Below are 16,998 nucleotides of genomic sequence, written 5' to 3'. Positions count from 1 at the left end.
GAGAACATCTAAAAAGATTAATAAAAGCTGCACTGGAACTTTCCTTGGCAAGATCTCCTCCACCAGAAGAGGATGAATTTTTGGCAGATCTGCAACCCCCTATTGCTGCTTTCCACAGTCATGCTGATCAGATGCGCAGGGTGGCCCACATGGTTTTAGCCCGATGCACCCACAACAAAACCTCTGAAGACATTCAGAACTCAGTAAGCTGCCTGAACACCCTAAGTGCCACTGTAGTTCCCCTTCTTGTTGAGGTTAGCCAATCGCCTCAGGGGGCCGAGGGCCTTGAAAAATTACAAACACTATATCAAGCATGGATAAGCACAACAGAAAGCTTGTTGGCATGTGCGGATGACTTTGTTAATGTGGGGGAATTCCTTGACGTATGTTTCGACAGAATTGAACAGGACAGAGAATTCTGTGAAAGGACCTCTGAGAATCAACTGCCTGAGATGTTTTCCCATCATGCTAATGACCTTTGTGCGCAAGCTAATCACGTAGTTCAGGTTATCACCAGATATGTGGCTAAAAAACAGGACCCCATTTTCAGAAATGGACTGCTGGCTCTAATCAAGCAATTAGAAAACTCAATCAAACAGGCTAGAAAAGCGAGGAACTACTGTTTGGAAAAACCCTTCAGCACAGAGGCACGGTCTGTGTTTTCAGATAAAATACAGTGTATCGTGGATTCAGTCTGCAATGTGAGGCGTGGCTTGGATGGATATAACCATCCAGACATTCTGAGCCCCTTGCGGGAACATGTTCGCAGTCAACCAAACAGAAAGGGCCTTAATGGGACAGACCAGCAGCAGCTCAATGACCCGGATAGCAACAAGGAAAATCAAGAGGAGGATGGTGATTCATTCTTGGAATATTTAAGCAAACCACTACCTCTAGATGACTGCAAGGAAGTCCCTTTAGCAAGAAGGTTACATAATAAAGGTCGATCTCTGAACCACGATTTCCTGACTGTAATAAGCGAAGTAGTAGCTGCCGCAAAAAAGCATGACATCTCAGAGGTAAACTGCGCAAGCTCGAATTTACTCGAGCTTGCTAACAGTTGCATTGAAGCAGCCAAAGAAGCCCACTCAACTGCTCCGTTCCAAGAGTCAGAGCAGCTACAGCAGTATTCAGAGCTTAGGACGCTAACATCTAGCCTTATTCGTCTGAGTAGGGATACAGCTAGGAACTGTGCCACCAACATTGACGGGCTACTTGAAGTTGCCATTTTGTTGTCAGATGAACTTGATAAGGTGAAAAAGGACCTGGAGAGAGGTGCTGGCATTTGGTACATATTCTCTCAACAGCTTTTTTGCAAAATGCCAACTAGGGATTTCCCAAGCAACGCAAGGATCTTCAGCGAAGCAGTGCAGCGCTTGTCTGATATCGTCCAGCTATCTGGAGAGATATACAATTTTGACGTGGGCAAAGACATAAACGCACCTGCTGGGGTTCTGGGAAGTTATTCAGAGATACAAACCAAATTTTCCAGAGTGGACACTAACACAAAGAACTTAATCAAGAAAGCAACGTCTTATCACAACAATCAGCCCAGCAGGGTCTTGTTTGCCTGCATTGAGGGAGGCTGTCTCATGTGGTCTGTAGGAGTCTACAGGCTTCTAAGGTTGCTAGATAGATTCATAGGAGAAAATATGCCAGCAGAATTGAAAAGCATGATGCAGCTAACACCCGACACTAAGCAGCAGAGGATGGCTTCCATTTTAGAATGTTCTTTAAGGCTACAGGGTGCAGCCAACATGTCTGCTCAGTGCTGTGTTGATCAGAATACAAAGCTCAGGATTCAGCTGCTGAAGCAAGAGATCCAGGATCTCACTGAGGATCTGGTTCAAACAGCAGACGCGTGTAACTTGTCCCCAACGGCTGCCAGACACCATGTCCGTATTGAGCTTCTTCAAAGACAGCTTTCCTTAAAATTTAAAATACTTCTTTCATGTTTGCAACACGATAACAAGGAATATGCTGGAGCATTACAGGGCGTTTTAAGCCTAGCTGCATCTGCCACAACAGCTAGTGAAACCAAAAAGAGAGACATTTTAGCAACATTGGAAACGCAAACCAAACAAATCATTGAAAACATCCACACTGCAAAAATAAGCTTGAAGCAAACATTTGGCACTGGTATGGATATACAATCTCAAGAAAGTCTTATCTCCATGGCTGATTATCTGGCTCTTCTCATCTCAGATCTTTTCCAAAAAGCAAGACAAATGGTTGAAGACCCTAACCAAGGGGGGGTAAATGAGCTTGAAAACATTGTGCAGGACTGGTCTGTCAGAGCTCACTTCATGGTGGCGCAATTAGAGGCCATGGAAGGGGTCGACAAGGGGATCCTGGACCTCATTAAGCAGTGCTTGCAAAAGAGTGAAGCGCCCAGGCTACTAAATCGACCCAAAGTATCTTTCTATCACACAGAACGTGAACTGCCAGAGGAGGAGACTATAGGTCAAGGCAGGGACACATATGCCTCCGCTGCTAGTCAAGCTCTTTCAGAGGGGAAAGAAGGACTGAAAGTTAAAAAGGAACTGGAAAAGGTGAGTTAAACATAACTATGATACTTCCATTCTGAAATGCACACAAGTTAAACCTAATATCAGGTCTGTTCAATGGCCATAATCTGCACTGCTCGGCGGGACATTGGGAGGAATCACCAAGGCTATGCAAGTCGGAAGGAAATGTGAAGAGAGTGAGTGAGTGAGTGAGTGTGTGTGTGTGTGTGTGTTACAGGTGCTGGCTAAGGCAGGGAGTTGTCAGGAGTAGACTATGTTGATGTTTTTTCGATAGAGAGGCTGATTGAAGGATCACATCTGTCGAGCCATTGCCAGAAGATAACAGTTTTGTGACAGCTCTAAAGGGAATGTGTATTCAGCCTGACCGGGTATACACAGCCACATACATTTTTCTTTAGTGCAACAGGGCACAGTAGATTTGCTGACATATGTCAATAGGTTTGAGGATTTGTCCTTTAAATGGATGGAGAGAATTCAGTGTATTCCTTTTGTGCAGGGTTTACAGGATGAGATAAAAGACAAATTAGTCAGTCAGTCAGTCAAACAAGTTTATTCGGATTTACAAAGAAATCCATCAAACACAAAATAAAATGCAAAAACATCACAAATAGGCAATTACAATCACTACTCCCAAATAGAAACAATAACTCCACAGTTCATTAAATCCCTAATTCTGTCCCAAAATGACCCTTTACGGTGGCCTCTCCACCAAGGTACTTGACCGATCACGACCTAAAGGGATAAGGTTAGCGCCGGACAATGGAGATGACCTCACAATTGTCCGCCAGGTGCATCCGGACCCTGTATCCGGATATGGACTAATTGAAATCCCACTCCTGGACGTCCTGCCAGCTCCCTCACGTTGTCCCAGGACTTCATTTGCCACACTCCGGTCCCTAAAGGCCAATTCCACAGTATCACAGAGCTGATTCCCCCCACTAAGTAATCTGACACAACCCACCATGGATTCCCTATGCACTGAGGCACAACCTTTAGTGGACCGTAGCCAGTGTAAGGTTTTATTTAACAGGGCATCCTTTGATTCACACACATCCCTCGCCAGTTTGGGGACCCCATGAAGGAACACCCTAGCGTGTTTGAACTGCCATTGAGGTAGGGGCTGGGAGGAGGCCCCACTACCCCGTGGACCACTCTCTTTTTCCTTGGGTAGGTACATTGTGGGCCCTCTCGTTGAGGAACATAGACCCGCAAGGGGGTAGGCTTTGCCTTGGGATCGGGCGTCCTGTGAGGCTCTTTAAATTTTGCACTACTTGCACTGGGGTTGATGGCAATTGCTGGTCCCGCGTTCCCCGGCCCCAAGCTAAGGGAGGCGATTGTAGGAACTACAGTTACAGGGCTAGGGGTAGCCTGTTCCCCCTGAAATACCCATGGAGGATCGGGGGGGCCCTTGCCCATGTTTGAAGTGAACAGAGGCACCCCATCCCTCATAGCCCACCCCTTAGTTTCTAAGAGGGATGAGAGCAAAGTTCTGATGGCTGCTAGCTCCACCAGCACTTGATTACATTTACAGCCGGCCCCCCTAGGTATAAAGACACCCCCGACTGGGGTGTCAGTACCTGTTCCAATGCCAATGCTAGTACTACAACCTTGTCAATCGGTGGTCCTAAGTGGGGAGAGATGGAGATAAGAGCTGGCTACTGAACAGGATGAAAACCCTTGCTCATTACATGGGCTGCGAGAGCGGAGGGGTTGGTTACGCATGGAGCCGTCGATAGACTGTCCCTCCTCTGTGGGAACGGGGGCAGGAGAGGAACTGGACAAACCGACAACCATTCCAGAGCCAAAGTTATGATTGCAATCCTCTACGACATCCAAAGCAAGTGCAGGACAAAGCGCACCCGATGGGGTCCCAGGGGAAGTGCCAAGGGAGAGGCTAGATGGTTGACAGCCCCTGGTAAACTCTGTATGCCGAATCGGTTCCCCCTCCGTCTCCGGGCATGGTTCGTCAAAGGCAGGAAGCGGAAATAATGGGCAAGATGTCATAGTGGGGGCCCAGAGCTCCCCTGCATCGGGGGTTGAACAAACTGACGTGCCACCCTTGTTTGGGGCTATGTCTGCGAAGTCTCCCAAACTCAGCCGTCCATCCGTAGTAACTTCTATGGTTGGAGATGGCTCCTTGGTTACCACCTTGGTTGCTATACCCCCTCCTCCCCCGAGTAGGTGAGACAGGCCAGCCTGACCACCAGCCTCTCTATCACCGCCAACACAAAGACCTTCCAGATCAATTTTACTGTCCCTTATTACTTGGAGAGTTTGCTGGGCTTCTATTTCAGACGAGAGAGAAGTAAGGTGGCTAGAAAAAGTCACATCCCCGACAACAAGGGCAATGTCAATGAGTGAGGGGACTGCAGTAAGGGCCTTAGCGCCAGTTGTTCCTCCTTGGTGGCTCAGTCTCTTAATAACCACAATTTTACGTGATGGTGAATGCTCAGTACTGATGGGGGCGGGCTCAGAGCAGCAAGGGAGTGAGGTGAGAGGCAAGGTGGGAGAGGGTTTCTTAAGTACAACATGGCCCTTGTGGGACCTTAATGACTTTAATAGGCGCATGGCGGATCCCCTCGAGCCAAGACCTCAAGCACAAAACAGTTCCGGGCTTTTACTCCTTTACTCGTTTACTCCTTCGGGCATAGTCACAAAAGTAAGCACTCCCCTGCACTTAATTGCTCCCCAGTCGCACCTGGTAAGGGCCTCCCACCACGAACGCTGAACACCTGCAGCGCCAAACACTGTGCCCTTGCCCCGCCGCGGGCTTCACCGCTGCGGGGCCGTAGAGGAAAGTTTATGTGCCTGGGGGCGTGGCCTGGGAATCAGGAAGCAGCTGGAGGTCCTGCGGCGCCAAACACTGCGCCCTTGCCCCGCCGCGGGCTTCACCGCTGTGGGGCCGTAGTGGAAAGTTTATGTGCCTGGGGGCGTGGCCTGGGAATCAGGAAGCAGCTGGAGGTCCTGCAGCGCCAAACACCGCGCCCTTGCCCTGCAAATTAGTGGTGGGACCCACTACTGTGCAAGTCTTACTGATCAAACGCTACAGACATATATATATATTTTTTTAAATGTTTTATTAGTTAAACAGATTAAACTTTTAACATTTCCCCACCTTCAATTACGCCACATCAAGTAAATGTCCATTGTTTGATGATATGTAATGATCTTTTCCTTAGCCAATTGCAAAGGAATACAGTGAGCCCGTTTATTTTCCTCACTCTTCAGGTCCTTCTTCCACCAATCCCAGTTTTAAGGATTCCACAAATTTGAGGACGTCTATTGTTCTGCCAACCTTTTTGACTGTCAGTAATCTCTCCTAGTGTTCTTCCTTCATCTCAGATGAGATGTTGGTAGTATAGCTCCCCATAACCACCTGGCGTTTCGATGCCAGGGCCGGGCAGGCTAGCATAACATGTCTAATGGATTCCAGATGTTCTTTGTTTTCACAGAACCAACAATACGCTTTTGACTTTTCCATTAGCTTTCTCCTCCATTTTACCTCTATAGAGTTCCAGATATTTAGTCTGCATCTCAGCAGGAGGTCTCTATAGTGGGTTGATGGGAACTTCTTCAGGTAAGGTGGGAGCATATTTAAAGCTTTTTGCTCCCATATGATGTTATGGCACTGGTTTCTTAACAGTCTAATCGCCTCAGTTTCATCCCAGTCCTTTTCCTGGATGGTTCTTTTTGCCTTGTCTGGATTGAATTTCAAGGTGTCCTCAGAGATGCTGAACTGTTCCAAGATGGTCTTACATTTCATTTTCCAATGTTGGAGTATTGTGTCTCTATTTATTGGCCCTGTCTGTGCTAGTATTCCATACGGTTGAGGTGGTTTGTCAAGGATGCATTTTCTGTAAAGAGATAAGGTTTTCCACAGCACAATTGACGCCAAGGATTGGAGCCTTAATTCCGTTCTTATGAGCTCAATTGGCAACGAATTTGGGAGGCATAAGATTTTCCACCAAAAGCAAGACTCACATAAGTTCCAGACTTACCAGCACAGGGCTAACAGGGCCTCCGCTCCATAAGTAATTACGGCGACCACCTTTTGTTTATAGAAGGTTGTAATAGGCGTCAAAGAGAACTTTCCGTACCTTTGATTTATTACTAACCTTTGGTTAGTCAAGGTTGTTAGCTTTTCCCGGATCAATGCATAATGCCCATCTTCATTACAGTTTTTATTTATCCTTATCCCAAGATATAATGTTGTATCCACCACCTCCAGTTTTTCCTTCTCTACGGACCAGACATGATGTTTCCTTGCCAATCTTTTTCCTCGACTGGACTTTATTAGTACCATGGACTTCTTGATGTTTATTTTCATGTCATTTTCTATTAGGTACTTGTTGAAGGCCTCTATCCATCGCTGAAGTCCGATGGGCGTTTGGTCGGCAAATACTGCATCATCAGCATACAACATCCACGGCACTTCAGTCCCATTGATCTTTGGGGGGAAGGCGCGGGTCTGGTCTTGCATAGTCTTCATATCTGCCATATATATGACAAATAGAAAGGGAGCTAAAGCGCATCCCTGTTTAATTCCACGGGAAGTTCCGATCTTTCTGGACAGCCCTCTGTTTCCTGTAGTTTGAACCTGTATCGTGCTACCAGAGTACAAAGCTTGCGTAGCTTCTAAAAGGTCTACCGCTCCCGGTTAATCCCGTCGAACGCCTGTTAGGCTAAATAGGTGGCTTTTTTTCCTTCCAATGCCTTTGCTTTCATCAGATTGATCAGGAACAAATTTAGGGCAGTTCCTACTCCGCTGATGAAAGCTGTTTGTCTCTCGTCCAGGATTTTTGCCTGTGTCGCCCATTTTTTAAAGTCTCTATACAAAAGGGACGCAAATAGTTTGCCAATTGAATCCAGCAACGCTATCGGCCTATAATTTCTGGGATTACCTCCGTCCCCTTTTTTATAGATTGGCAGGATGTCTGCCTCTGTCCAAGAGGATGGAATTTGCCTTGATCGTTTTATTTGTTGAAACAGAGCATATATTAAGTCTGACCATTCTTCACAGCTGTCTTTAAGCATCTTGTTCGAGATACCATCTAGGCCCGCTGCCCTAGAGGCACTACGTTTTTTTATCAACATTACGATGTCATCTCTGTTGAATTCCAGAGCCCAGGGAGTTACATCGGGGATCTTCTCTATAGCCATTTTTTTGTTTTTCCCATCATACAATAAGGTGTAGTGGTTAAACCAATTTTCCTCCGAACTTGGTTTACACCTATTGCAGATTGTTTGAGGTCTCTGTTGTTATTTATGTCCCACGTGCTTCTTGCATTGTTTGTTGACACTGCGGCTAGCATTTTCTCTGTGTCTCCTTGTGCTCTCAGAAATCGAGTGGAGCGTAGCCAGTTTTTGTATGTTTACTGACACTTTCCCATAGTTCATATTTATCCCGGGGGTTTGCCTTTTTTATACGTGTCAGATCAGCTCTGTATTGTTTTCTTCTGGCCACTTAAAGTTCATCATAAGCATGTTTCTTTTTAATTGTTTTCACTCTATTCATATCGTACTTGACCTCAAAGGCTTCAAGCAGCCATTTATATTCAACCACGTCTTCTCCATTCCCAATTGCCTTGTTATATTCTTGCACCAGCTTTGGTATTGCCTGTTTTTTAATCCTAAATTGATTTCTTCCTCAGGACACTTCCATTTCCATCATTCCTTTTCTCCTTGGTATTGATCTTATTTTCCAAGTGAGTTCCGTTTCCAGTAGGCTATGGTCACTGTTTGCTTGCTTCTTTATTGTAGAGGAGTTTATCCAAGAGTATATAAAGGGCGCCTGGCGAAGTCCTGATATTCCCAGGAGGGTACTTGTGGGTAAATAGATAGAAATCAGGGTGAGAGATCCGATAGCAGCTGTCAAGTTTTTGAAGCTATTTTATTTTGCCTTCAAAAAGATTTTGCACAGATTAGTATTTTTAAACATTTACACAACTTTCGATAAGCACGAAAGGTTAGGTGGACAGATATTTCTTTTTTTTTGCGAAATACAAATGAGTATCGTCCTCTTTTCTTGCGGAGGAACAATTTTCACAGCGATGCACAAGTATACAGTACAAGTGATTGATGACAGAAAGTGTCAACAGTGTGCAGCCCAGGACTGTGATAGGTCCGGGGGTACTAGAACAACAATAGTGAACACAACACTATTCTACAAACACATATACACAGGGGTTGTGCCACAGAAAATCGACACAACGGTGTTTCGGCCAAGCTGGGCTGGGATTAAGCCCGAGGTTGTAGTGGCCTTCATCAGGATGGTTTCTTACTACAGGTTGTGTCCGTAAAAGAAATCTGTGGGGGAAGGGGAGAGCTGTCAGGATCTCGGGTAGTTAAGGTTTCATTTACGTATTAATAAATAATGGCTGATTGGTGCCTAAAAATACACTCGGAGTGTATTGCCATAGAACATCTTACCGTCTGCTGTGGTGCAGCGGGGACGCTGTGCTGGAGTCCTGTTATGGTTGCCGGACTCTGGGAAGACTCGTATAACTCAGGTCACTCAGGCTATTAATTAATGCCTATGGTCTCTAGGAGCTGTAGAGACAAAGGTAAGTATACCGTTATCGCCGCATGTGGGGGAGTCAGTGTATTTGAAGCACAAACACGAGGCCCATGTACATCCAGCATGGGATGTGTTGGAGTGGTGAGTGTTGGACCCGGAATGATGAACACCGGTGGTGTGGGTGTCTCGTGAGAGTGGTGTTTGTCAGCGAAATGATCAGGTAATGCCTATCGATTTGGTATCCTGTCGGTGGCAGGAGTCAATTTTAAACGCCACGGTGAACTATGGGCTGTAAAACCCGGTTTACTGTGATTAAAAGTGATACGAGCGTGCAAGAGGAGATACGATTTAGTGGTGGATGCAAAGTCCGGAGTACTTGTGCTGGATCAGGGTGGAAGCTGGCTGTAGCCATTGCCGTGTTTTTTTTAGGTATATAAGTTTTCCAATCTTTTTGCAAGCATGGTGCTGTCGTGCGCGTTTAAAAGATGTCTACCAGAAGGCTAAAGGTTTCTACAGTGCACGAGCGGGACTATAAAGGGACAGTGAATTAGGTAGGGAATGCTGGAGGTACCTAGGCTGTCTGTTCCGAACTGTCTAAATGGGACACAGAGCATAAATCAACAAGGTGACTTACTGAAGCCTGTTGTGGCAATGTCTGCGCTCCTCACGGTAATGGATGCTACTGAGGAGTGCAGACACCATAGGTTAAAAGCAGCCCAGCCGGGCCGACCAGCCAATGGGGTGCCCAAAGTAGAGTAGGATAGGGCAAAGATAGGATTGAATAATGGCCATGGTTATTGGTGTTCGACATTGGGCCAATAGAGAGGAGGCATGACAAGCAATAGATATGACCCGTATGTGTGGGCTTGCGAGGGGGCACAGAAAGGTTCCTGTCATGGATGACTTAAGAAACGGGCTGGACTATTGCGAACTTAGTACAGCGGGAGTGCGGCAGGAAGTAAACTGCTACAGATTGATGGACACTATAAGAAGTAGATGGCTTAAAATGAAATGAAGTCAATCAAAAGTCAGAGACATGTTAGAGATTTAGCGTGGTGTCATACAAAGTCCTGGCTATGCACAAAATTGTCCTTCGGAGGTCGACACAATGTTGTGTGATGAAGGTTCGATATACATAAATCAGTATCCTGGTCCTGGTCGACAGCTAGTGTGGAAAAATCCACATATACGCAAGACAGTATAAGCAGTATAGTTTCTTATGTGATTAATGTAAAGCAGGACCATACAATATTGTATATATACAGTTGTTCAATGGCATATATGTTGATGTTAAAAACTGCAAGAGAAACATGCAAACATACAGTGTCAGACAGAGGACAGCAGGATGTGAACCAGTACTCGGGGACGACCTGTAATGGACTCTACGGGGGTCACTTAGTCCCAGAAGTGTTTCCACTCTACAGTGATATTAAGTCCAGTTCTTACTGTGTCCAGTCTGTGGACCCATTTCTGTTCGAGCCTCGTGAGCGCTAGATTGATATCACCGCCTCTTCTTTGTTGTTGTAGTTGTTGTAAGATGGTCCAGGTAAATTGCTCATTGGTGTGGCCTTTTCTGCTGTAATGCTCCACTAGTGGTTTATCCTGTATGGAGTTCTTGATGCACGATCGATGTTCACTTATCCTTTGTTTAATGGATCTGGTTGTTTTCCCAATGTAAATGAGCTTGCATGGACACTTTATCACATAGATTACGTTTTTGCTCTCGCAATTAGTATGGCTTCGCATTGTCCAGATGAAATCTTTATGCGTGAATGTCTTGCTGGTCTTGGTGTAGCGACATGCGACGCACTTTCCACATGAGTAGTGTCCTACTATGGGCGGTAGGCCCCATAGTGTGTCTTGTTGTTTTTCCGGTTCGAGAAATGTATGTACCAACATATCTCTATGGTTCCTGTTTTTCTTAAAAGCAAATGAAGGTTTTTTGTCCAAGGTGCCTTTGTTTTTTATCAGGTGCCAATGCTTGTTTATGGTGGTTTTTAACAAGTTGCTGATGGTTAAAAAACATTTTTCCCTTTTCCAGTTTTTTTGGCGCCCCCTTTCCCTTATGAAGGTCCTGGCCGTTGGAGGTGCCACCTGCAAAAATTGCAAAATTTGATTGGTCCTGTTTAGGTGCAGACTCTCCTCTATCATCTGCCTTCTTTTGTGGAGAGATCAAGATTACATCTTCAAGGGTTTGGCCTGTTTGTTTTGGGTGGGCACCTTCACCTTCTTTCAATTTCATTGGACCCTTTCATGCCTCTATGTTATCTCCCAGCGGGTCCGGCTCGTTTTTCTGTTTGTAAAGGCTTCTCATCCAATTGCAGTCCTCAAGGACTGCCTCCATCAATAGTGATTTATCGTTAGCGTCTTTTATCGCTAAATCACTAAGGCGGTTTTGCCAAATTTGCGTTTGCTCTGCTTCCTTATTCATTCGTATGTCCAATCTCTGCAGGGAGGATTCCATTTGCAGATTTGCCTCTTTAATTTGTATATTGGTGCAGGTTACTTCTTGTACAGAGTCCTTTATCACCTCATAGAGTTTTAAGAATGGGGTGAGTGTGATATTTAGAGATGCCATGGTCACTTTTTGAATATGTTCAGTGTCCTTTAGTCTTTCAGTTTTACAGACATCATTGATTATTTGTGAGATCTGCTCTTTGGTCAACTCAGCTTGACACGGCCTTCCTTCTTCAAAAGCTGATGTTTGAGTCATTTTAGTTGATTTTTATTCTCATGGGGCTTTGTCGGGATTATGACTTAGTCTTCATCGTCAAAAGATCCCAATTTAGCTTGTTCTTTGTCTAATGCTGCCATCTTCTCATTTATGAAGGAGACATTTTTCTTTTCTCTCTTTCAATTTTTCCCGTCAGGATGTTTATGTCTTGCATGATTTTATTCGCTAGACTTGAATTGCTCTGGTTGGTTGCTAGCGAGTTTGGGCTTTCGTTTCCTCTTGAACTTCCTGGCGGTTTCGGTCTCTCAGCTAGCATCCGGGTTTGATCGTCACTCCGCCCATCTTTGGGCATCACCATAATCATTTCCTGAATGGGGCTTGAATAATGGCTTCCTTTGTCCCCTCGGTTTTTTTTAACCATTGCCCTAGCTTCATTTTGCTGGCTTTTTTGGTAGTCGGTGCCCTTGTATCCTTGGTTTGGGTGTTCTTCCATATTTGGCTGGAAAATATCAATCCCTGCTGGTTCTGCACCTGTGAATTCTATTTGCTGGGACTTTTTCCCCATAGCAGTATTGGAGTCCTGTAGGGCTTTTTCCAAATGGCCTAGATCAGTCAAGTCCCAGGGACCTGCATTTTTCCATAAGGCCTCTGAGGCTGCAGATGCGCATGGGGTTTAATTAGGAAGTGCCTTTACGCCTTTGAGGCCGTCAATGGGTAACTTAGGTTCCTCCCCTGACATGCTTTCAATCGCATTACCTGGTAGACAGCCATTTGTTCCCTTGATTGGAGAGGGCATCCCCTCCCAATCCGGAAGGGTCTGGTCAGCATCAATAACAATTTTTGAATTTTGACTCTCAACTTGGTCGCCTTCGCCCTTGTCAGGCAGTTGTGGCCCTCCACGGGGGGAGTAATTAGAGCATTCTTCCTCGCTTGCTCTCGATTTTTCATTTAGCTCTGGATTCTCTTTCTCGATTTCTTTTATCGACCTGTCTAGAGCTTTATCAGGAGTCTCACACAGTTCCTCCCTTGTATGGCCCAAGCAGATTCCGTGCTCTTTAGAGGGGATGGAACTGTCTGTCCGGCCATTTTTCCCTAAATAGCTAAAACCTTGATCTCCCGAGATCCCATGATCCAACCGAACTTCAACAGTTTGGGTTTTGCCAGAACCCATGGATAGCTGACTTGTACTCTCAGCTGGGGTTGGGGTGGTGCAGACACTTTGGGGGTCAAGGGGGTTAGGGGCAGGATCTGATTTATCCTCAGTTTCCAGGGGTAACAGTGTGTTCTTTTCAATTGTCAGATCAGCCCCCACCGAGAGGCTCTTTCGTTTCTTGGCGCTAAAAGGTAAGCGTGTCTGTTTTAACATGGGCAGGTCTTTTTTGCACCATTCTAAGTGAATGGTCAGGGTTTCCCTCGACTTCTGGGAGAGAAGTAAATCTTTGTCTTACCTGGAGGCGGGTTCTTAAACCCGCGGTCGGCGTTTCCATGGGTACCAACTTCATTTCGTCGTGCAGCTCATCATAAAGCTTCCCACTTAGCTGAAATGGCAGGGGGGGTGACCGTCTTCAGCTGACCCCTGTCCTGCGGTTAGTTGGCTGGCAAAGCCACAGCAAGCAGCCAAACAGCACAACAGCAGGTAGTCCCTCAATATCACGCCCTTTGCTCACACAGGCTTAGCGCCGCAAGGGTGCCTGGGGCAATGTTTTGTAGGCACACTTCCTGCAAAGGCGGGACCCCGAGAAGAGGGGGCAAGGCTACTCAGCTCAACAGCGCTTCTCGTCGCCCCTTCGATTCCAGCAAATTTCTTCCTGTTCAGACAGCTGGTAGGACAGCTGGATAGGCGCAGCCACAGCACAACAGCAGGTAGTCCCTCAATATCACGCCCTTTGCACACACGGTCTTAGCGCCACAAGGGTGCCTGGGGCAATGTTTTGTAGGCACACTTCCTGCAAAGGCGGGACCCGGAGAAGAGGGGGCGGACCTACTCAGCGCGAGGGCGCTTCTCCTCGCTCCTTCGATTCCGGCAAATTTCTTACTGTTTAGACAGCTGGTAGGACAGCTGAATAGGCACAGCCACAGCACAACAGCAGGTAGTCCCTCAATATCACACCCTTTGCTCACACGGGCCTAGACATATTACCGCTACAGACATATTACCTTCTCAAAAAGGTGTGAATGAAAAGACAACGGATTGTACACAGGCAGCAATTGTCCTGTCTGTATTCCTCCACAGAAGATTTCAAAACCTATGCCTGCTGTTGAGGAATAAATTAATCAGCTGGTCATGGCTAGAAGACCTTTAAGTGACAAAGAACAAAAGAGACGTAGAACCCTATGATTATGCCGACAGTAAATGGTACCAAGACAAGACGTTAGGTCTTTAATTTCTTGTTATGCTCTTGTTGAATATCGTAAGTGAGTAAACCGACATCCTGTAAGGAAGGCACTAGTGTGTTTTGAAGCGGTGCATCCTGAAAATAATTATGCTATGCCAGGAGAAGGTCTAATAATGATACAAGCTATAATCTGATGAATGTCCTTCCGTATGCAATAAAAGCCGCATCCTGATAGATTAAAGGGCCACAGGAATGTGCACAGGTCACAACACCTAATATGGGTAAAACCATTTTGGAAATAGCTAATTCTGTTGGGTGTACCATGTAGGCTTCATGACCAGTCGGTAAACAAAGCATTCTCTTCATGAATATTGATCACCAATTAGAGAGATAATAATTTGATTTGATAGATTGTCCCCATGTATCTGCAATATTGGGAACACTGTTGTAGCACACCCTTAATAACGGCACTAAACCTCCTTTTTCGCAAAACAGGGGAGAGCCTCAATATGAAAAAAGCCTGAAAAAAAACTTAAAATTAAGCTAGACAGAGAGAGGAACATAAATAAGTTATTTTGTTTTAGTTAAACCTTTATGTACCCTTTGACATTGGGATGATAGTGTTTGACCTATGCACTTTGTGGAGCTATTTGTATGCATTGATTTTATAAGATTTTGTGATGTGTTGGTATATTGCATTTTGTACTATGAATGACTGTTTGATGGCATTGCTGAAGTAAAGTGTTTGATGATGAAGATGATGGAGACTATTTGTAGGGCTGGTATGCACTGTTCCTGTTTCTGTGTTTTGTTTGATTTCTGAGTTTGTGGTGCCACTCTATCTGTGATATTATGGAGATTGCAAAGTGGAGGGAGACAAAGGTGTAGGCTTTGACAGGTAAGGGTATATTGGCTAATGATTTTTGTAGGAGAGGAGCAGATTTTTCCTTGGAAAGATGTTTTTTTGGTCAGATCTGTCAATACGAAGTGTTTTCCTGTACTTTTTGTATGTTGTGGTGAAATGGAATCTTACTGGTGACACTGAGAAATTATACCTTTTGCTACATGAAGGTACATAGCCCTAATCAACATACAGTAATAAACACAATTAAAATATTTAAGTTCAATCAATTAAATCATTATTCAGCTAATGGACATGTGCCGAAGACTAGGGCGCCTCAGGAGACTACCCAAACCTGTTTGTGGCGATGGGCTTCAATGCATTAGCACCGGGCTGTGGTGCCGAGATTCTATGTCAAGACCGAAGGCTTGGTTTATGCTTTATTCCAAACTTTACTTCTCGAGCAGCATAGTAAAAGTATAACAAGATAACAACAATCAAAATGAAAGCTACAAATTCCAAGAACTGTGAGTCTATGATAGTCGTTAAATGATTGGTGTGCTCTGACACGTGATCCCCTTAACCAATCAGTTGCTCCTTCATGTCCTTAAAGTCTCTAACCCCTGTCACTTCTTCCTCTTTCTTTGCTGCTCGAGCAGCAGATAAGTACACTTTTGCTATTCCTATTAATGGTGCTTTGTGGTAATTAAATGTGTTTACTATAAAGGAGCTGCAAGCGTGTTGGGCTTTCTTTTGTACAGGAGCACGAGCGCGGTGAACGACAGAATATTTCAGTGTCTGTGTGAAGGATCGTGACGGGGCCGTTGGCTCCGGCTCCCGCAATAGACACAACCACCTAGCATAGGGCAGTGCTCCATGGAAGTGACTTGGAGCACACTGGGACCCCGTGGTTCCAGTGCTTGCAGAGCACACCTCCGTGGCACCGTTTGAGGGAGTGGAGCACGCAATAAGGTACAGCGCAGATTTATATCATAGACTGCTTATCTTGCTTTAACTAAGACACATTGCAGCATCCACTGGCCATTTTGGCATCAGAATTTCGCATCAGCTTTGGCCGAGATATCAGCGAGCACAGTTCGAAGAAAAACTGCTTGGTTGTATGAATCAGCAGATATCCCTGGCCCGCTTATTAGTAATATCACTGCGTGTATCATTTACTGTGACAGGAGCAAGCCCAAGTATCCTGCATTTTAGCCATTTCGTAGACTCTGAGTGTTGAGAACTTATAATGAGCAACTCTAGCAATGAGGGTGAAAGGCCCTATTTCAGCCAAAAGAGGCTGCAACCCAGCATGGGTAACGTGAAACAGAAAGCGCTAAGTGCAGAACTGGGGCCCAGTACGGGCTCACCACGGAAAGAAAAAGGTGGCAAAAACAAAGCAGCGAGGCCAAGGGAGAGAGATAATAGGTGGCAGGAGGTCACCGTATCCAGCTCAGAAGAGCATGAAGACCAGAACTAGCACGAGGCATCAAGATAGAAGGCAGTGGAAACATTTTCATCCTCCAGTGAAGGCCAAGACGGTAAAACTCCCAGGAAAAGAAAGAAGGCAGAGGTGCAATAGGAGGATGGGGATGAGTTTGATCCAGACTCACGTATTCACCTCAGAATGGGAGCCGCCAGCAAACATTGTGGCATACTTGAAAAAGAGAGAGCACCACTTTCAAAAGAGGCCAGGAATAAATTAGGAGCGGAATGTCCCAGGCCACATCTCTCAGAGGGGGTAGCTGAGACCCCAGAAATTGACGGCAGGATGCTTACGTTTATTTTAAACCTTTAACATTTCTCCACCTTCAATTACACCACATCAAGTAAATGTCCATTGTTTGATGATATGTAATGATCTTTTCCTTCGCCAATTGCAAAGGAATACAGTGAGCCCGTTTATTTTCCTCACTCTTCAGGTCCTTCTTCCACCAAACCCAGTTTTAAGGATTCCACAAATTTGAGGACGTCTATTGTTCTGCCAACCTTTTCGACTGTCAGTAATCTCTCCTAGTGTTCTTCCTTCATCTCAGATGAGATGTTGGTAGTATAGCTCCCCATAACCACCTGGCGTTTCGATGCCAGGGCCGGGCAGGTTA

Source organism: Ambystoma mexicanum, chromosome 4q (genome assembly GCF_040938575.1).
Source record: "Ambystoma mexicanum isolate Mex_15411 chromosome 4q, UKY_AmexF1_1, whole genome shotgun sequence".
Classification (NCBI taxonomy): domain Eukaryota; kingdom Metazoa; phylum Chordata; class Amphibia; order Caudata; family Ambystomatidae; genus Ambystoma; species Ambystoma mexicanum.
The sequence above is the reverse complement of the archived record's forward strand: the minus strand, read 5'-3'. Positions refer to the sequence as shown.